The sequence below is a fragment of the Pelodiscus sinensis genome, chromosome 2, assembly GCF_052426305.1.
Source record: "Pelodiscus sinensis isolate ZL-2025 chromosome 2, ASM5242630v1, whole genome shotgun sequence".
In the NCBI taxonomy this organism is placed as follows: Eukaryota; Metazoa; Chordata; order Testudines; family Trionychidae; genus Pelodiscus; species Pelodiscus sinensis.
This window is the reverse complement of record NC_143053.1, coordinates 150,544,086-150,566,665: the sequence shown is the minus strand read 5'-3', so window position 1 is coordinate 150,566,665 and position 22,580 is coordinate 150,544,086. Positions and strand designations below refer to the sequence as shown.

The 22,580-nt window shown below is 42.0% G+C and overlaps 1 long non-coding RNA gene across 3 annotated transcripts in view; it reads left to right on the top strand.

Moving 5' to 3' along the window:
- Nucleotides 1-2,392: 2,392 nt before the first annotated feature.
- Nucleotides 2,393-22,580, top strand: part of LOC102457245 (uncharacterized) — a 72,464-nt gene continuing 52,276 nt past the window's right edge. The window contains exon 1 of one of the 3 annotated variants that reach the window (XR_016348632.1): nt 2,393-2,793. This is a non-coding gene — a long non-coding RNA (uncharacterized LOC102457245). The remainder of the gene's footprint in view (nt 2,794-22,580) is intronic. The other 2 variants (XR_012901035.2, XR_012901034.2) reach the window with 2 other exon arrangements.

Here is a 22,580-nt window from a genome sequence, read left to right as displayed (position 1 = left end):
CTCCTGTAATTGCTAAAATAAACTAAATGTTAACAGGTCCCAGGGGAACAGAGTTCAAGCAGCTCTTCCCATCTGAAGTATGTTTCAATTCACTAAATTGAGCAGTACTTTCAGAATGGACAGTATGCTTTATGATGATGAAGAAAAAGAAAGAAAAAGAAATAATAATGATCCTGAAACAAAGCACCTCATCCAAACCTGTCCAAATTGTGTGTGATGATGACTGGGACAATTTCTTGAGGGTTTGTTTCCAAAGCTGGAAATGTCACCATTTCTTGATCTGGTTTATTTAGGAAGTGAAAGCCCCTGTCATCACTTCTTTTCTTGGAGAAGCACTAACTTGGAGCAGTAATTGGTATTGGAGCAGGATATCAGAGTGGAGCGGGGTGGGCATAACTCATCATGAAAAAAGTAAAAGATAAGAGGGGATGAATAAAGGTTAACCAACAGAAGTAGAGAAGCAAGAGGTGAAGGAACAGGGAATAGCGAATGGCCTCATGTTCCCTCACAACCAGACATCTTCCACAACCCTCTGAGAAATCCCTGAGAGACGGGCCACCATAGGACATACGAAGGGCCATACTGAGTCAGAGCAAAGGTCCATCTAGCCCAGTATCTTGTCCTCCAACAGTGGTCAATGCCAGGTGCCCCAGAGGGAATGAACAGAACAGGTAATCATCAAATGGTCCTTCCCCTATCACTCAATCCCAGCTTCTGATAAACAGAGACTAGGGACACCATTCCTACCCATACTGGCTAATAGCCACTGATGGGCCCATCCTACATGAATTTATCTAGTTCTTTTTGGAGCCCTGTTAAAGTCTTGGTCTTCACAACATCCTTTGGCAAGGAGTTCCACTGGTTGACTGTGCACTGCGTGAAGAAATAGTTCCTTTTGTTTGTTTTAAACCTGCTACCTATTCATTTCATTTGGTGACCCCTAATTCCTGTGTTATGACAAGTAAATAACTTTCCCTTGTTTACTTTCTCCACACCAGTCATAATTTTATAGACGTCTATCATATTCCACCTTAGTCTCCTCTCTTTTAAGTTGAAAAGTTCCAGTCTCTTTAATATCTCCTCATAGGGCAGCCGTTCCAAACCTCCAGCCATTTTAGTTGCCCTTTTCTGAACTTTTTCCAATGTCAAGATATCTTTTTTTGAGATGAAATTACCACATCTGCAGGGCATTCAAGATATGGGTGTACCATAGATTTTTATAGAGACAATAAGATAGTCTCTATTTTATTCTCTTCCCCTTTTTTATTATTCCTAACATTCTATTTGGTATTTTGACTGCTGCTGCCCATTGAGTGGCTATTTTCAGAGCACTATCCACAATGACTCCAAGATATCTCACTTCAGTAGTTATAGCTAATTTAGTCCCCATCATTTTGTCAGTTTAGTTAGGATTATATTTTCCAATATGCATTACTTTGCATTTATCAACATTAAAATTCATCTGCCATTTTGCTGCCCATTCACCTAGTTTTGTGAGATCCTTCTGAAACTCTTCACAGTCTGCTTTGGATTTCAGTATCTTGACTAGTTTAAAATCATCTGCAAATTTTGCCACCTCACTGTTTACCCCTTTCTCAGATCATTTATGAATATGTTGAATAGGATTGTTCCTAGTATGGACTGCTGCGGGACAACACTAGTTACCTCTCTCCATTCTGAAAACTGACCATTTATTCCCCCCCTCCCCCCCAGCTTCTTTGTTTCACAGAGGCAGGCTGTGAGCCTTTCTTCATAAGCAAACCAGGGCAGAGGAGCCCCTTCCTTTCATTGGGCAGTGGTGATGAAGCCTGTGATTAAATAAGCTTTCCCTGGATCCTTTTTATTTCACACACCAAACATTTGTTTCACCCTCCTCACACAGCTAATATTGCTAAGTGAAATGAGGTAGCTACCTATCACATTGTTCATAAAACCCAAGGTTTCTCCTCTGTGCTTCTAGGTGTCAGTGGGGTCTGAATGAGCTCTCCCCTGATACCTTGTGGTGAGTTGGAATAGAAGATCTCTGGAAATGAACTTGGTCTGCATAGATGCACCTCCTAGGCCTAGGTATGCCTGTGATCACTTTTGGCTGCTGTTAGATCACAAGTCACTTTTGTCATGGGGAATAATACAAGAGCTGTGTGAAGCAAGGACAGCAGAACTGTGTTTGGCATGCCCTGTAGGAGGGACTCACTCTCAGTTAACCTGCACTCCCTAGGCAGGGCACCAAAACCCAGCAGAGATGAGAAGGGGATAGGGACAGGTGTTTGTACTTAGTGGTGTGGACTCTGCCTAAGGACTTTAGAGACTATTTGATTCTACCCCCTCCAGTGTGTAATGACAGAGCTGATTGGGCTCAACTGAGAGTCTTTCCGTTGCAGATCACTAGAGCTGAAATGACTAGTAACCAGGTCTAAATATTAGACATGCTTTCAGACAGTGTTTCTGGTAAACAAGACTGTCCAGCCTGTTCAGTGAGGCTCCCCCGCTAACAGCTGAAATTATTGACAGCTGTATTAAGCAGTGGGCCCTCAAAACATCTTGTGGTGAAGAAAGAGGCTGATAGAGCAGGTGGAGCAAGCAGCTGACAAGAGGAGTGAGCAAAGAGCCTTCGCTCTTGCCCCCTCAGTATTGGGGTGAACCTATATGACTATACCTCTTTGCTCTGAGTCTTCACTGACCCAAGATGACAACTGTGAGTGTGGTGCGGTGCGGTGCAGTGCAGTGCAGTGCAGTGCGGTAAACAGAGAGAGGAGGGGCACGTTAAAGGAACTTTTGTTTGTTGGACCTGAGGTAAATAATGTTGCCACATACTCCAGTGTGGATGTTTTGCTCATGGTCTTACGAATCCTGTTTGCAAATTAATGCTGGTTCATTTTCCCCTGTTTATCTCTTCTTTACACTCAGACTTTGTGCTTGAAAGAGAGGAGGTATTGTCTCTTAGATGAACCCATCAGGTGCAGAGCAATTTTCTCAGGTTACTGGCTGGGAATTCAAACCAGTAGTGTGTTGTATTGTTAAAAAGAACCTGTTAGATATTGAATCCAGGCCTTGTCTGGCAGAAGGGTTCCACACACACACACACACACACACACACACATATATGAATGAAGCGGAGTCTTGTTTCTTGCTTGCTCCCTCAGGGCATGCATAACTATACTGTGGATTTGGATTTTATCTAATGTGTGTATTTAAACCACTATGGGGGACAGACTTTGAGTATTTTCCACCTTGTGCTGTTGTGGATCTTAGAGTGTAAGCAAACATCACAGGAAGGGCAAAAGAGAATTATTTCAATCTCTCACAAGCAAGCAGGGGGAAAGTAGTAATTGCTGAAGCTACCACCAAAACAAACATGGTTACCTAAGTTCTTCTCTAGTTCATATTGGGGAGATGTGGAGGGAAAACAAAACAAATGTGGAGCTAAATGATGGGACACTGGCTTCAATTGATTGATACGTATCACCTTGTACTTTTGCCTTGTATTTTGGTAACTTAATTTTCTGGTTTCTTATACAGTCGCTTGCATCACAGTCACTTTTGTTTTTTGTTTTGTTTTGTTCCATGTAACAGGATGCACTTATCAGCATGTCACTGCTTAAAAGAGAAAAAATCTGGATTTTGGAGAGTTTCAATTGGGGTTCTAATTTTTTTTTAGCTGTCTTATGCTTTATTTGGGGTGGTGGTTTTGGTTTGTTTTTTTGAATGCCTGCTGAGAGAGATTAGCTTGTCAAGTACTAAAGTAGTATAAAATGAAATCTCCACTAAGATTATAAATGTATGACAATTCTTTTTTGGGTAAATATTGTAAACTGGAGTTGACACAGCATTAAAAAGCTATTGACAGTGTAATTAAAAATAAAACAGAAATACATTCCCTGTAAAATATGCAAAACTTTCCATTATCTTTCCCATGTTTGTTAGTGCTGATCAAATTTCTATTTTATTCTGCAATACCTGATATGCAGAGTTGATTATAAATAGATTCCAGTTCTGCAAACACATATGACCATGAGCTGTCCCATCTACAGGATTACTTAAAGTAGAAAGCACCATATTGTGTAGAAAGTTTCTGCAGACTGGATACAGTCTGTGACATTACAGTGGAAAGCTTTGGTGGAGATCTTGAGAGAATAAATAAGTGAAGAAAAAGCATTATTTTAATATAGTGGGTAATTTTAAAAAATGTTAACACAATAATGGATATTTTATTGTTCTGTTTGTATGGGGTTGTATGTTTGATGGCTGAACCTCAGAACAGCTTGATGCATATAGGTTCGGTTCAGTAGCAATAGGAATTCTGTCTGAAAAAATAGTTAGTAAGGATTTACTGTCACTAGCTAGCTTACTTTATTTTCCATGGCTGACAAAAGCAGTGGAATTGGGGAAGTATTTTTGGGTAAACTGCTTCAAATAATTTGTAGCTTGAAGTTTTCCCAAGTTCAATAACACCAGCCTTTCAAGCACCGCTTTTGTCCAGACCAAGCTCAACAGTCACAAATGATAGGCATTGGGAGGATATTAAGCATCAGATGGGTAAAGCAAGAACACTGGTAACACGAAGTAAACTTGGAGTGAGTGGCATTCTTCCTTCTTTTATAGTACGGGGGAAACTACATTAAGCAACCACTCAATGAATTGACTCTGGCAGCATGGTCTCTTAGGGAATATGCACACTGTGAAAAAAGACCCAAAGGAATGAATCTCAGAGCCTGGGTCTACATACTTGGGATTGCACTAGAGGGCTAATAATGCAGTGTAGACATTCCTGATTGGGCTGGAACTCAGGCTCTGAAACTTGACAGAAGGGGTAAATTTTGAGAACCAGAGCTCCAGTGTGAGTGGGAATGTCTGCACAGCTATTTTAAGCTGTGTAGAGTGAACCTAAGTCTGTTGTTTAGGGTTGTGAGAATTGCTGCCTCAAGATTTTTAGCAATGTAGACATAACCTTAGGTGAAGTGGCTGTTTTAATATTGGTGATTAAGAATTTTATTCAAAATGGTGAATCTAATCCCATCAAAAATAAATAACGCTAGTTTAATACCAGAAACAATGTTGTTTTATAAATGCCTAAAACACATCTGAAATAAATCTAATTTTATAAAATACTGGAAATACAAAAAGTTAATACAGATTTTTACAATATAAGTAATGTTTCACTTGTAGCTGAAACATTGATCTGTCTCCACTTATCCTAGACACAGAAAAATAAATGGAAAATGTATTTGAGTGAGCAGTTGTTTTGTATTTCTTATTAAAAAGGCAATGTGTTGCACTGACTAAGCACAGCGCAGAGCGTTCTGTGCATGTGTGTTATGAGCAATGAAGTTCTAAACTCTTTTGGAAAGGGTTGAGCTATTCTGGGACTAATCCCAGGTAGTGTTTTGTCACATTGGGAAAATAATTCCTTAGCAAATGTAAAATTACTGGGGTGCTCCGTTAGGAGAAGGTATTCTTGATAAATGCAGTCTGTCTCAGTGATTGCATTGCATTTTCATTAGATGACCATGTTCCAGAGGCAGAAAAGTATTAATGAGGACAGATACAGATGGATTTCAAGTGGCAAGCTGCATCTTTTATTAAATATAAATACAGGGGAGGGGTTCTACCCACACATCACCCATAATCTTATACTAGGCATTTAATTGGTTCCAGTGTGGGGGTTACAGGGCTTCCACAATATAACTCATAATGTGGAATGGCTCTCCTCATCCCACCCCACTCCCCAGGATTCAGATCAGCCTCTGTCCTGCCTTCTTCCCCCTCTCCCCCCACCTCCCCCACACACACTGCACATGAAGAAGGCTGAAGAAGAATGTTGATGTCGGCTCATGAGTACGGCAGGGTCTCACCCTATTTCATGAGCCAGCCTCTCTGCAAAATCCCAGGTCCGTGAACTGTTATTTTTTTCCTTTTAATGGCAGTGGAAACTGGCTACAAGTAACAATGAATTAACAATTCAACCTCATTTAGAGACTAAGCAAGTTTCTATTCCACCTACTGTGACGTGAAGGTGCGGCAAGAAAGGCAAAAAGCTCCTTGGTCTTCAGCCAATTGGCCCATGGGAGAAAAAATTCCTTCCTGACTCTCGAATAGGCAATTGGTTAGATCTGTAGTGACTGACAGGCCAGATTCCCCTTATTACTTCAACAGAGCCAAAAGAGTTTCTAACTGGACCCTGCTCCAGATTAAATCCTGGGAGTGAGGGAAAGTTAACCAATCCACACTCCTTCCTCCAACTGCCAAATGGGTGCTAGAGAGTCCAAGAGGGTGTGGGGTTGAGCTATCTTATGTTCTCAATGAGTATCACTGCTGGAGTTGTCCCTCTTTGACTGCTGGGGCCACCTAGTTTCCCCAGCTGTTGAGATCAGTCGGTGGCATTTTTAGGAAGTATCAGATACCATGGGCTTGATTCTGTTTTCACTTAAACCAGGAATCAGAAGGGTAGCCGTGTTAGTCTGAATCTGTATAAACAATGAGTAGTCCTGTGGCACTTTATAGACTAACAGATTTATTGGAGCATAAGCTTTTGTGGGCAAAGACCCACTTCATCAGATGTATATCAGGAGTATCTCCATTGATGTTAGTGGAACTGCACTTTGGAAAAGCAGCACAAATAAGAGCAGAATCAAGCCCGGTGTGTATTTCCCCCCACCCTCCCACTGCACATAGCAATTACCCCCACACTTAGCTCAGCTCATGTTTGTCAGTCTACCATGAAAACATTCCAAGTGGTCAAATGCAGGGAGACTGTGAAACAGCTTGTACCGCATAACAGAACTGTGAATGTAGATGCCTGTCATACTGTACCCTAATATGTATTCTGCACACTGCCCAAAATGTGATTCATTAAGGGTAATGATTGTTCTGTCTCCAGGCATCAGTCATCCTAAACTGCACTTGTTCACCTCTAGTATATTTAGAGACTTATTGTTAATTAAATGATGTTAGTACAGTAATTTGTAAATGTAAGGTGCTATAGAAGGGCTGAGTATTAATAATTATCATGCCCGTGTGCAAATTGTGGCAGTAAGTCCATGGGTTTATTTTCTTTCTCCTAAATAGTTACATGACCTGTCCATCAAACTATGCCAATGGCAAATATGACTGTTGATCTACCCTTGGTCTGTCTGGAATATCTGAGTTCACACCAGGCAAGGTCAAAGCATCAGTTTGAGCTGCCTATTGCATGAGATGGAGCTAAGCACTGTGCAGTTTCCTACTGCTTCTCTCTGGCCCCCATATTTATGTTTGCATCCAGCTGCAATTTGGATCATCATTAAGGGGCATACATTTTCTCATTCTGGTCCCTGGCATGGTACAGTAGTTTCAAATGTGGTTGGTGTGATGTCTGAAATGATTTGCTCGTATTTTGTTACATCTCATCTGTGTGAAGTGGAAAATTATACTTTTCACTTCTAACGTGCCTCACACATACAGTTTGACTCAATCCATGCATCACACCATGATTTCCCTATTTTATGGATGGGGACACTGCAGGGCAAAAAAGACTGAATGACTAGCCAAACACGAGAAATAGTGGCAGAGCTAGGAACTGGAACAAGACCTCTTGGCTCTTGGTCCAATCTTTAAATCTTGCATCCCCCTCTGTTCCTATGGCATTGACACATCTGTTGTAGAACACTGATAATATTGATTGTTTGCTGGAACACTCAGGCCATTCATCTTAATGATGATGTTTGTGGAGCAGTACAGCACTGTACTCCAAGTCATGAGTTCTTGGAGTTTTAATGCTTTTTGTTCAGGGAATATTATTCATAAGGCTTGACAAGTAAATGTTTTTATAAATACTGTAACAGACATTGCAGTCCACAAGGTGTTGATGTTATAGGGAGTCTTAAATTGTGTAGTATAGATATGTATCCAAGCTATTTTTTTCTCCACGGTAACATTATGTCTTGTAACGGCTCCCTCCCTCTCTTACCTCCCCTCCCCCCCCTCCCCACTTACCCTTCTGCCAATCCTTTACACTTCAGGCTGTATCTGCTTCTTATGTCTGCAATACATGCAAAAATTCAGATGCATATGTGTAAAAGACTATAACAAGTAAAAATATGTTGTGCAAACCACTTTGTGATGACAGAACATGCCTACTTCTCAACACTTTCCAATTGATAATGCTTGGTGTATTCGTATTGCCCTTTAGCTAAAGGAATGTCTCATACAGAGTTACACAAAGCAAGACTCTTGCACCTACATAGGTGAGACATTAACAAGGAGTTATTGTGAGTTATGTGGACACCCAGACTAGAGTGATAAGGTGGTCACACAAGATGGAACAGTGAGCACTCTCTCTCCCTGCCTCTCCCCCCTCCATCCTTTCATTCTCTCCTCCTCCCCTCTTCTCTTTTTCCATGTTTTTCTCCATTGGCCTGGATAGATTGTTAGATCTGGCAGTGGGGTGTGAATGAATAGTAAGTGTCTTTGAGCCATTCTCTCTATAGGTCAAGAGCTTGACAGACATTTGTTCATATTTATCTAATTCTATCCTGAATTATGCAGCGGCTCCCTAATGATCATACAGTGTTTATTCAATGCATCAGCTTAATGCTGTTCACATGACATATGGTAGTAATTTGTCTCATATCACAGGATCATTAAAATAAATAATACTGCAGATGCCACAAATATTGATACATATGCAATTTTCCAGGCATTAGGGTCTTAGTTTAAATACAAGCGGGCTAGGAAATTTTTGCCTATTGGATGCTAAAGCTTCCTAAACCATCCAAATGAGCTCTGAGCTGCAATGAATTGAGACTTTGAGATAAGGGAAAGATGATGAACAGGAGATAGGGAAGGAGGGAATTACTGGAGAATGGTGGGAGGAGAGAGACCACATATTAGTGCCAAGGGCTAGTGAACACTGCTGATGTTCCTAAGGGGGAATAGTCAGCGATGGAACAGTTCTCAAAATGTGGTAACAAATTCTCTGAAAATTTTCAGAGGAACCTCCTCCCAAATAATTTTTCAAAAGTATTTTGCTGAAAATATCCAGTTTTCGACTGCAACCCTTGAGCAACTGATTTTTTTTTTAATTTAAAAATAACAGTCATTTTTCATAGGACATTTCTGTAAACAATTTCAACCAGCTCTGGTGAATTCCAACAGGCATCTGATCTATCCCTCCAGGGCCACCATAACTGATGAAGAGAGGTAAAGGATTCCATGGAAGTCTCCATTTACCACGGGGAGGTGGGGAACATTTAGGGTACGTCTAGACTACCGCGTTTTGTCGACGGAAGTTTTGTCGACAGATACTGTCGACAAAACTTCCATCGACAATTTGCGTCCAGACACATGGAGTTCTGTCGACAAAGCAAGCTGCTTTGTCGACAGAACTCCGTAGTCTGGACGCAGTGTTACAGGCAATAACACCTTCTGTCAACAGAGTTCTGTCGACAGAAAGTGTTATGCCTCGTAAAATGAGGTATACCAGCGTCGACAAAACCGCGGAGTTCTGTCGACGTTATGTCGACAGAACTCCGCGGTAGTGTAGACGCTGGTATTGTTTTGTCGACAAAAGTCCACTTTTGTCGACAAAACTAGGTAGTCTAGACACATCCTTAGTTCCAAAACCATTAGTAAGAAACTATGGCTTTTATTGGAATGAGATTTAAGAGTTCAAATAATCTTTCTCCACAGCTTCTTAAGTGTGCTGATTGCCCTGATTGCTGATAGCTTTCCTGTGAATCTTCAAGTGAATTCTATGTATAGAATAGCCAATGCCTCAGCCTGGTGTCAAGACCAAATGAATAATCACCTAATTAAATGGTCGTACTTTGTTAGAAAAAAGAGAATGTGTGCAGAAAATATGCACCTTGAACAAATAGCTTGAAGTTTCCATCCACACAAACTTTGTCTCCCAAATTTCAGCTGGAGATGATTCTTAGAATCACCGAAAAACAATTTGTAGTTAATACATTTATTTTATTCTTTTATCTAAAAGGGTGTGTTTGAAGTGTTTGGGAAACTCCATTTAGGATTACAAGACTCATGCAGATCATTTTCTAATAATAAAGGATGGACTTTATAGGAGGCTGTGTTGTCCAGGAGCATGAGTGGCTGTACAACACACACTTTTCTGAGGGAATGTCACTGGCCTGGAGAGTTTGCTGGTTTTGCTCTTCAGTGTGATTCATGATGTACATGCTAGACACTGTGTGAGCAGACCAAGAGTGGTTGCTCTCGCAGAGAAGCAATATAAAAAGCACCCTTGCTTGGATAATTGTGGGGATGCAGCTGTTCAACAGTTCAGATTGTACCTGGATAATGTCCCAGTTACAGTATGAAATACTGTATGGAAATGAGTTGAAAACATTAAACATTCACTCAGATGACATTTTTGCGGATAATGCTTGCCCTTCCCATTCCCAATGTAGTGTTCATTGCACAACTGTTTTGTTGTATAATGTTCATAGCAGTATTAGCACCTCAGAATTTTATTCTGCATGAAAAAAAACGTGATGGTTGAATACCAGGTTAATTTAATTATTTTGGCCAAATATATTAAAAGTATTAAAGTTACTATTTCTTATGAAAGACCCATATAATTTTAGTAGAAGCCATTGTAAACTAACTTTTCAGGAACTAAACATTTTAGTGACTGTAATACTAAATTTGTATGTGTGAATTTTATCCTCAGAATTCTAGAATGGCACATCCATTCAGCATAATAAATACATCTCTAATGAAAATCTAAAGCTCCCATAAATCTTGTGAAACAATCTTCAGGTGCATTCAGCTTATGTGGTCAAAAATAAAACCCTACCTGAAAAGGGGAAGATGAAGAAATGACAGAATTACAATTGCTGCCACTGAGAAAATGTCATGCTACAAAGACTCTGTGAAATAGATTTGACAGAAATGTAAAAAGAAATGCAGAAAATCTAGAATAAGCAAAGAAGAAATATATAGTAAATAATTTCCTGGGGATCCTGAAATATAATGGGCAACACTGAATATATTCAATTTTGTGCAGTTTTTCTTTCTTTTTTTTATTAGAACTTCTGTTATGATTTATCTTTAAAGCAGTTCTGTAAAAATAGATAAACTCTATCACAGGGTGTGCTTTATAATGAATATGGCTACAAAAAGACTTCAGTGAATGAATAATATAGTTCAAAAATAAAGTCTGCAGTGTGTGCTATTTTGTATTTAAAAGATCTGAAGTATACAATAAAACTTTATTAAAGGTACGAAGTCAAAGAGCTCAAAGTAGGAAATGCCAGAATTAAAGTTATCCATAAACCTTAATTTGGTCCCCTTGCAATATGCATTTCAATAACAACATCTTTAATCATATGGCCACAGGCTATTTTTTCCCATGGAACCTCTGTTTCACACAGTGCGTGGGATGGATCTGCTTTGGGTCTGACTCTGTCTCCCTGCCCACCTACCAACTCCCAGTTTCCCCCTGCCCATCACTTTTTTCCTTGGCTGCAGTTCCATTCTCTTTGTCCAACCAGTCCCAGTTCCCTCTCTCTGTCTCTGTCTGATCTCTCTCTCTCTCTCTCTCTCTCTCTGCTCCCAACTTCCACCTCCAGTTACCTCTTCCACCTGCTCATATTTACCATCCTTGCTGGATTCAGTGAAGAATCGTGAGATGGGAGAGCACAGCCATCTCCTCCATTGGACAGACCTGGGCAGCTGCCCTGGCCCCACATTTTGGAGGGCCCCATGGAGCCTAGGGTGCCCTGGGAGATTAGAGGGGGAGGGGCCTGTCACTGGCAGCAGGGGTTGGACCTACCCCCACACTCATTGGCAGCGGATGGCAGCTACTGGAAACAGTGAGCCAGCCCTAGCCTGCTTCACTCCGCCATCTCCCAGCTGGCTTACTCCACCTCACTGGGTGGTGGGAAGCAGAGTGGCCCAGACCCAGACCCAACTTGCTCCACTTCCCCAAGTAATGTGGCAGGGATCTAGACTCAGGGGAGCAGGTCAAATTGGTGCTGGGTCACTTCACTTCCTGTTGCTGTGGTGTGACCCCCTGCTGCTGATGCCAGGCCTTGCTGGTAATCCCCCAGGTCATGTTGCTCAGTGCTGGAGTCTTGAAAAAATAGGGGTAAGAGAAAGGGCAGTGCAGGGAGGAGAAGAGGTAATTATTTGCAGTCTGCATCAGACTTAACTATCTTGAGTAAATTTATATCATCTGTGCATTTTGTAGCCACTTTTTCCAGGTAATTTATATTATGATGGATAGTACTGATCCTCATGCAGATCCCCTCAGTTCACCACTTCCCATTCTGAGAATAGACCATTTATTCCTACCCTTTATTTCCTTTAAGTAGCTCTTGATGCATGCGAGGGCTTCCTGTTATCCTACGATTGCTTACTTTGCTTAAGAGCTGTGGTGAGGGACTTTGTCAAAGGCTTTCTGGAAATCCAAGTTTGCTATATGCACTGGACCACCCTTATCCACCTGCTTGTTGACATGCTCAAAGAATTCTAATAGATTAGTGACTTATGGTTTTGTCCCTCACAAGAGCCGTGTTGATTCTTTCCCAACAAGTTGTATTTATTTATGTATCTGATCATTCTGTTCTTTACTATATTTTTACTATCTGTTCAGACACTTGCATCTGGCTCCCAGTACAACCTGCAGAGGGAAAGTTCTGCTCAGTCTAGGCAGCATGCTTAGTCTAAAAGAAATCTTGAGAGAATTTTGCTGCTGAAAGTTATGAAGTGGCTACAGAGCGTGTACAAATTGCAATTTTTTTCAGATGTACAGCTTGGCCAGTTTTGGGTGGATTTCAAAGGGAATGGCCAAAGAAACATCCCTGACACACAGACCACCTCTGCAAAATTTCAAGTCGCTGCCCCAAAACATGGGGCTACTAGAGCTTGTCAAAGAAAAGGTTGCCAGAAGTTTTTAACACAGGGAAAACAATATATTTTCCCCAAATCTTGACTGACCACATTTGGCTGAAAATTTACCTGTCTGAGACAGACACCTTATATGGAAAACTTCAGCCTAAATTGTTTATTTGCAAAGTTATACAGAAGTGAAACAATGTTCTTCCAATGGGAAGTGTCAGGCAACCTTAATAGGCGGTTTCACCAGTTCTCTCACTGTGTGTGTATGTCTGTCTGCATTTTACCATGATTTTATACCAGTTATATTTGTATTGTTTGGAGTTGTGGGATGCAGTCTCAGTCTAGTGCACAAAATTTTATATTTGCAGCTGGAATAGCATTCAGTGGAGGCTGGGGGAGAGTAAACATTCCCCAAACCTTACACTTGGGGACGGGGGTGGCATAGATTACTTCATGGGCCAATAGATCCTATGCCCAGGGGCCCCCAGGAAAAACCTCCTCCCACTGTGGCCTTGGGGCTGGAGGTGCTCTTGCCTCCCCACCATGGCTGCAGAGCTTTTCCAGTCTTCCAGGAATGGGAAGGTGGGGAGGAGCAGGTCGATGGTTGCAGTGTTGGTGGGAAGAGGTGGAGTGAGGGCAGCACAGGGGCAGGGCCTTGTGGGACGAGGCGGAATGGAGCACAGCCATGCTCAGGGTCATGAGTGGAATGGGGGAGAGGCTTTGGGCTCGGAGAGCTAGTGATGGCAAAGAACTCTGCGGTGGGCCCAGACAGGGCTCAGAGCTCGACTACAGCTAGAGCTGAACTTACTGAGCTCTCTTCCTCCCTCTCCCGACCAGGGCCATGACAGGAGCAGAGCCGAGAGCAGTGAGAGGGTATGTGAGCCCAGCCAGAAGAGGTGCAGCCTCCGTAGAAAGAGGCAGGGCAGGGGTAGCCTTCCCAAGGGGAAGCTTCACTTGCTGTACATCTATCTAGCATCCATGAAACCAAAATGGGCATTTCTGCATGTGTTGCAAATTCAGGCAGGCAATGTCTGCTCGTGCACACACATCAAGAGGGGTATGTACTTCCTGATGATCCTGAACATACATGTGTATATATGTCTTTGAAAGATCTTTAGTTTCAGTGTTTTTATGATTCACTCCACTGACTTTCTTATTCAGTAAATTTAGTCTCATTTTGTACCCTTAAGCTACTGCAGATACTTTGTCTCATGGTACTTAATTGTGTTCACCCACCAGAAATGCTGATTGAAAATTAAAATGTTTCTGCTCATTTCTTTCTGGAGAAACACATGCTGAAACCTAATAGATTCATTTTTATTCTGTACATGAAGAAAAGAATGACAGTAGTTTGGCAAAAAGCTTAAATTAAAGGTTTCGTTGCAAGAAGTTGTACTGAGATTGTCAGAGAGAACTTGCTAAATTCCACCGTAACCCTAACCAAACTGAGACCTGGGGCCTTGTTTGTCCTGCTGGCTTAATCTCCCCCAAGACTTCTCTTAGCTGCCGGTCTTTTACTAAGGACCTGGAAGCTAGTTTCAGCAGCCAGAATGTAGTGGCCACCAAAGGGGAGAACCTCCCCCTCAAATCCCTGCTATACACCCCCCCCCCCCCCCATCCATCCTTGTGTGGAGATGGTGCAGTCTCTTTTGGTGTGGTGGATGATGATCCTGGCTGGTGTCACCAGAATCTGAGACTATCGATGGTACAGGACAACCCCCTGCAGTGCTCAGCCAGCGCATGGGGCTGCCCACCTCGTGCATCCCCCAACATATGCTCTAGAAGGGGAAGGCCGTCTTGCCTCCTGCTTCTCCCATTTTCCTTGAGTGGGTCCTGCAAGAAAGCTCCTCCCTGCCAGCTCCTCACACTTGGTCCTTTAGAACTCAACAGTGGGTCCCTGCTCCCAAACCTCCTCCAGTGTGCCATCTGAGCAGGCCTCACAGCATCCGGATAGTCTCCCAAAGAACTTCTGTACCTGCTCATGCATATCCACTCCTTACCCTTGTGTCCCACTCCAACACCAAGTGAGTGGGACTTGTTGCACCTGAGGAGAGTGAGGAAACCCTGGTATACTCTACTCTGTTTCCATAGCTTGCCAGGGATATTAGCTGGCAGCTTGTACATGGAGCCATGCACAGGCATGTACTTGGTGCATTTCATGAGCTCCCCTGAAACCCATCCCTTCTGTGGTAAAAGGGAGGCCCCGGAGCACATCTACCTTGAGTGCATCTGGTTGCAGCCCCTCTTTTGGCTCTCCATAAACTCTTATTGAGGTTTTGGCTGCACTTTCCCCCTCATCTTCTAATTCTTGCATACATGGCCCCATATAGTCACAGGACTGCCTTGTCATCCTCTCTTGGTATTGGCCAAGATGACCCACCATCTTTGGATGCTGGATTGGGTAGGGCTCAGCCACTGCAAGGCCTATTTCTGTTTCCTTGTTCTATCAGGCCTCTGGGCAGAGTTCCTTGGGTCAGTGTCCATTGACTCCTTAGGTGCTTTTGAGGAGCAGTAGGGGGTCTCTAGAGTCCGTTGCTCAGTGTCCCTGAGTTTTAATTTTGATCTCAATCCCGTGTGTGTGTGTGTGTGTGTGTGTGTGTGTGTGTGTGTGTGTGTTGCCCCATGTACTCATTTGTGGCCTGGATGTAACAGTTTCTCCCTCTTCGTTGAAGGGAGGGAGCAGGCTTAGGCCCACCTGTGCCAAATCTGAAAATAGTATTACCAGCTTAAATGAATGGATTAATCTCAAACAAGTTAAATGTTTCCAAACCTCTACTGTAGATGTGCTAATTTAATAAAAGCTAAGTAAATGTAAGCACGCAGCAAACCAGTTTAATTCAGTCTACAAGGCTGTGTACAGTGTACTCTGTTTAGAAAGACAGGGTAAGAAAGAAAACAAGGGTGAATCAGCAATAGCACAAAATGAGCTATTTACAAAAAACTGAGGGTGTGTGTGTGTTCTTGTCTCCACCTCCCACCCCACCCCACCCCAATACATGTTCCTGCCTGCTAAGGCTGTGTGCCTACTTTGGGAAGTAATCTGTCTCTCCCATTCCCAAAACCTGCTGGGAAGGGAACTGATAGTTGGTTTTTCCTCCTTCTCTCTCCCCTACCTCAATTACCAGATCCAATGGAGTCTGGAGGAGGAAATGCAGAAAACATATTCCCTTCTCTCTCCCCTCTTCTCCCTCTGAAGAAAAGCCTCCCATGCTGGGAGAGGGCCAGACCAAAGGAAACAGACAATGCAAATGGTGAATGCCTCATCTTTATCCACTGCTGTATCAAGACAGCACCTCCCAGGTAATTCTTTGCCTTGGCAGAGGAACACCCCATAGGGAGGGAAGCAAAATGGAAATAAAGGATGAACCTGTTCATCCCCTGCTCCCTTCCCAACTCCTCTTGCTCTTTTGGGAATGAGGGAAGAAATCACTGAGAGGGTGAATCATATTAAACATCCACTTCCTCTGCCCTGTAGGGCTTTAAAGGGATCTTCTTTAATGGGAAAGACCAAGTAAAGTATTGAGAAAATTGAGGGGAGCTGCATTTTGAGCATAATGACTGCCTTGAAACTTGGGAAGTAGTTACTAGCTGGTACTAAGCACCAGTTGAGAGATGCTGAGTTCCTTCCATGGTCACCAAATTCATTGATGCCTGACTTGAAATGGGCTTCCTCTTGAGAGGCTAATATTTCATGCTTCTCAGCATGATTTCCAAACTTTGAGAGATGACACAATTATTTACCATCTACCAAAATGGGGATCATCAGTGGTCAAATGAAAATGGCTTTACAGCACCTTGGATTTCAGAGTAGTGGCCTCATAAGATCATCTAAACCACACTTGTAATAGCAGAGATTTTTCCCCAGAAATATAATTATCCTACTTGTCAGGAGAGCAATGTGGCAGATTTTTTTCTTTTGCTACAACAACTCAGCCTTCTGTCCAGAGGCAAGGAAAAGCAACAGGGGACTATCGCCTATGTTCAAAAATCAGATGGCAGAACGGCAAAAAAAAAAAAATGTTTACTGATTTTTGTGTGTGGTCTTCAAATTTGTTCTCCCTTGGTGCTGGTAATCCTGCCCCATGCTGAAGTATATGCAGGTAAGTTCTCCTGAATATAAGATAAAAGTGTCTGCTGTTTTTCTATGTATAATTACGTATGTTCATTTAGAGAGCATGTTGCACATATTTATAACCATAAACCATTTTAAAATGCTGAACCCTGCCTGCTTGAGCATCTCTGCTTCCTATATTCAACTGCGAAATTAAGAGTCATAAATTGAAGTCCCTTACCCACCATTTCCCAGCTGGCAGAGTTTTAGTTGCATTACCACTCAGATACATTTGTTTCCATGATCCAAAGATGAATATCAGTTTTCACCTGCCCAGAGTTCCAGAAGTCACAATATTTGTGCTAGTCATCATTCACAACTGATGCACGTGACTAGTGGAGAAAACACTCCCAGCTGCTGGTTGGTTATGGAAATCAGGAATGTTGTGCAATAATTTCCCACCTGACTTTCAAGAAAAAGTGCAATGTGAGCTTGCTTATTCAATTTGTTGTAATTTTATAAGCCCTTGAGTTGTGAAATAGTGAATGTGTGGCTTGATAGATGAAATGCTCATTCTGTTTGTAATGAGCAGAATTATGGGTGGTATTGGAGCATGTTCCATACTACAAGATGTAAGGTCTCATAAATTGGAAAAGTCACTCAAGTAACCTATATGTAGGAATCGGGTTTACCACTGTAATTTGTGGGAGGGAAAGGCATGATTTATGTTGGTAAGCAAAAGGATTTACGATATTGCAGCTGCTTTGTTAAAGTAGCTATTAATGTATTTTCTGATGTATAGGAAGGAAAGATGGATAATCTCACAAATAGCCTTCTTTGCAGATTGTGTAGTAATTGAATGATGAATGAGGCACTATTTGCCTCACCAGGTATGGATAGAAAAATATTCCTTCACAAAATGAGGAAGAGAATTCTGTGAACTAAAGAACACAACATCGGAAGCCGTATTTTATTTTAGTGTTATTAAACCTTAGTGCACCTCTTTTCACATTTCTCTAAGTTTTATCATTTAAGATGTATTAATGGTGAGCTCAGCCAGCACATGAGGCATGATCCTCACAATGCAACAGGGTAAATGGCAGTAAATCTGACAATTGAATATGACATTTGTTGGTATGGCACAAGCTTTGAAGATGTTCTTTCAACCAGCCCACGTGGTCTTTCTGGATTACTGATTGACACCTGCTAACTTTTTTCCCATAGTTTAGTCTTATTAAAATACAACCCTATGTAAATTTACATTGAAAAGGGCCAGAGACCATGTTTTGCCTAAGTTTGGGGGATCAGGCAAAATCAGGTAAAGTTCTGACTGGTTTCAATGGTCCTTAAATTCCCAAGCTGCTGTTGTCAGCTGAACTCCTCTCACCCCTCTCTCCCTCCCTCTCTTTCTCTTCACCACCACAAAAAGAAAAGATTAGCTGTTGTCACAAGAATTGTACTACATCTGGCCTGTTTAAAAAAACAAATGGGGGCTTTTCCAGTTTTTTACCTCATTCTATATGGGAAGTGAGTTTGGATTTGGGAATTTGAACCCAAACTTTCACTTTTTTGAAATAGAGAGAGATTCTTTTCCAAGAATTCAGTTTGCACATCACTTATTTATGTTCATTAATCTAACTTATTCCAAAGCTGCAACCCTTACATTGTTATATCATGATTGGCTTGCCTCTTTGCTTCAGCCTGCCCATAGCCCTCTTGAAAATGCTGGAATGTACATCGTTCCTACAGGGCTTTGTACATCTTATAAGGAATGTATCCTATATCTTATAGAAACAGTGATCAGAAGTTTTCAGTTAATATTCTTCTGTGGTGCTTTCATGGACTGTTGACAAAGGAAGAATGTCTTTCTTTCCATGCCTACTATTACAGTACCCATGCGACTTATTGTGAGCTTGAAGGTATTTGGTAGAATTATTTGGGCCATGAGACTACTTTTACAGTAGATGTACCAGCTACAGATATTTCACAGAATATTCCACAGTGGAATGTTCCATCCACTTTGTAGCTGTCCCTTAGGCAACCCCAGAGCTACTCTAACCCCATGATCTGATGATATGGTCCTCAATGAATCACAATGCCAGGCAGGATGTATGTTGCATCCTGCTCCCCACTCTGGAACTCTGCCTTCACTGTGCATGAGCCAGAGGGAATGGGACACTGGTGACTACACCAATGCTGTGCTGGTTTGGGATTTCTCTATGCCAGGGGAATTCTCAGCTGCTGCCTCAAAGTATCTGAGAGTTCCTTTTGAGGAGTGAAAAGTGGGAATTGGAAGGGGTCCTGTGTATTTTATGAAGCTGAACAGAGCAGAATGAGTGAATGTGAGTATAAATTAAAGATACACTGTCACTTAATCTTATTTTGTCAAACAATTTAGCAGTAATTGATTAGTTATGAAACCTGTTTCAGGTCACAGAAGCCCATGTCAATTACTTGGACTGTGTTTGGCAAAAGAGCAATTAATGCAAGTTTATGGATAGGTCTGATGACCAAATGCATGGTATCAGCACCTCTTGTGATAGCAAAAAATGTAATCTCTGCCCAAGTACACACACATGTAAGTACAATAACACATACAGTGTCTTCAGGGAATCAGTGGCTCAGGCTGTGAATGATAATTCAAAGACAACCCTCTGCCCAGTGCACAGATAGAATGCCAGAGCCTGCTGCTGTATATGCAGGGTTGTGGTGCGATACAGATAGAGCATTCATCTGAGATGCTCCCTTAGGCACCAAACCACTCACAAGACTTTTCAAATTGCCCCAACTCTAGGAAGCCATTAACAGTGGGAAGGATGCCTTTACCACACTGTGCCCCACCATCTCTAGCAAGCTGTGTTATCTGAAATGAATATAAACATTTCCTAAAATTCTGGTATATTTTAAAAATGTGTTGTTGCAAACTAGAAATACAGAGGGCCAGACTTATAAAGAAGATGAATGATAGGTGCCTAATGGGTTTTCTGAAGTGCCTAAACAAGTTAGCAAGTTGAAATTCATGGGAGTAAAGTGATTAATTTGTTTAGAAATGTTGAAAGTCCAGTAGCTGCCTGTCAGCATCTTCAGATGTCTTATTGCCTTTGAAAATCTGGCCCATATTTCATGCTAGGAATTTGCCACGAGGGATTATGCAATTCTGGGAATGGCTTCTGGAGCAGAGCCCATACACAAGTTGATTTTTGTACTGTCTGGCTCAATTATGCAGACTGAATTCTAGTATCTGGCCCATTGTTCATAAATATAAGTGAGACCCAGGCTAGAAAATAATAGTGTTTTTGAAACTTTTCATCCCATTCCTGCTTATAAAAGAGTCTTTTTTTATTTCTATCTTCCTTCTTGTCGTCCTTACTCTTCTTTTTCTTCTTCTATTTTAACTTGCATGTTTTGGGTTTTCCCTCCCTCTGCAGGGTGACCAATACATTATTTCAAATGACAGCTACATGAATGCGATGTTGGTGTGGAACACAAGCACATATCCATTGTAATCAACTTCTATTCTACTTAATTGTATTGGCTTGTTTGATTTATTAGTAGTGCACAGTCTTCTGGGTTGTCCGGTACTTTCCATTAGAAGACTCTAGTTTCTGTTGTTCATAAGTTTGCTGAATTTCAGCTGTTTGAGCTGAAATTTGTCATTGCAGATGTCTGCCAGGTGAAGGAGATTTTTTGTTTTTTGTTCTTCCCCAAAAAATCCATTCTAGTCTGAGCAGAATTTTTCTTGCCAGTGTGGTTGTTGGTGGCCATGCCGGGTCTAGGTCAGGAACCTATGCTGCTTATGGTTCCTTTCCTCCCTTCCTAAATCTAGCCATTACAGAGGAGGAAGCTGCCTGATTTAAATGGAGAGGGAACCAGGGCCTGATGTGAATGAGGGGAGGTGCGGGCAGAGTGGAGTAGTAGTAGTTTGGGACAAAGAGCCTTTTGGGGAGACTGCAACTTGAGGCCAACAGGGCAAGAAAGGAGAAGGAATTTCAGTGTGAGAGTTGGGAAGGGGTGAGGACCACAGCTGACTGGGTGAGCCTGGGGATAAGGACACTGCTGTTAGCCACCTGACAGAAGGGTTACGGATGCTTTCAGTAAACAATGAGCATCTGTTGGGCATGGTGCTTGGTTTGCTGCTCTGGCTGGCAGTGTTAAAAATGTCAGCAGTCTAATTCAGGTTGCTTGATCAATGCATAAAACAGGGAGAAGGTTGACTACTACTTTGAGTTGGAAGAAGATATCAAAAAGGTATCTGAGAGTTTAAATGTCCCCTTCTTTGGTCTTGTAATAGGGGCTTGTGGAAAATGGAGCAAAGGTTATGATCTTTTATTGGTCCTGGAGAGGGGTAAAAATTCGAAAGAAATTCTTTGCAGGCTCATGTTATATGCCATCGCTGATATGATGGCCATGTTCCATTCTGTGTAGTGATCCCAGACTTCCATTCTGTGTATCTTACTATTATTTATTCCTCTTTTAATTCTGCCTATTTTAATTTCAATGGATCATTGGTTATTGGTACCTCTGTATTCTTTGGCTATTTGCTCACTTCTCCTTTATTAAAGTGTGGTTTTAAATTATGAATAAATACATATTAATTAGAATTAATATCCTATTTTAAATTATTTTTACTGGCTTTGGATGTGGACTGGCTGTGTATAGTAACCAGGAAAGGGCAGGTAGTCGTGCCCGTACAAACGTAGCCTGGGGTTTCCGAGATATGACACTGAAGTTGTATGAGAATGGATGGCTTGTAACTGGAGAGCGTATGAAGAGTTTGATCCACTGATGATCTGGATGGAAACTGATTGATCTCTAATGCCCATCCTATATGTTACAAATAATATAGATATGCAGCATAATAATGCAGACTGGCTTAGATCGGTTCACTTATTAGCCTTTTAAAAGACTAATAAGCCTCTCCTGATAATGAGTGGGGCTAAGAAAAAATACTGCTAAATGTATTGACACAGGTGAAAATAAGAGACCGTCTTGCCACAAAAGTGGTGTGGTGGTGGGTTTCTATGAAGGGCCACCTGATTCATGTGGAATATCATATACAATGTGTCAAATGGTAGTGCTGGATCCCAGTCTCCTGGCAGTGGTAAAATCTTGGGGTCTGTAACCAAAGCCACTGGAGTTAGTTAATGATTCAAGTCATGTGATTGGGACTAGGCTCCGAAGACCTGTTTTCTGCCAAGCCTCCTAGGTGTCACATTTTTACTACATAGTGGCAGAAGAAAACGGATGCTCGGCAAAAAAATGTAACAAATGATGACACTGGAAGCCTTTGATTTATAAGGGAACCGGAGACCCAGCAAATGTCTCCACAGCCAGACCTTGGATTTTGGCTAACTTTCTAACCTGGCCCAGGGCCAGCCCACAACATTTTGGCTCCTGAGGCGGGGAGCTAAAATGATGCCCCTATGCCTCCTCGCTTGGGCCAAAACTTTGAAAGGTCTCAATTCTGCCTTCTTCCTGTTCTACTCCTCTCATAGCACTCCACCATCTCTGTGCATCTAGAGCAGAGAGAATACATACGCACCCTCAGCAGACACAATTTTCTACACTCTGGGTCCTAGTGGCACTCTTCCCCCCCCCCCCACACACAGTCTGGCATCTGAGGCAGCCGCCTCAGTTCGCCTCATGGTAAGACCTGGCCTGGCCTCACACCATGGACACTGCTAAGTCTCCA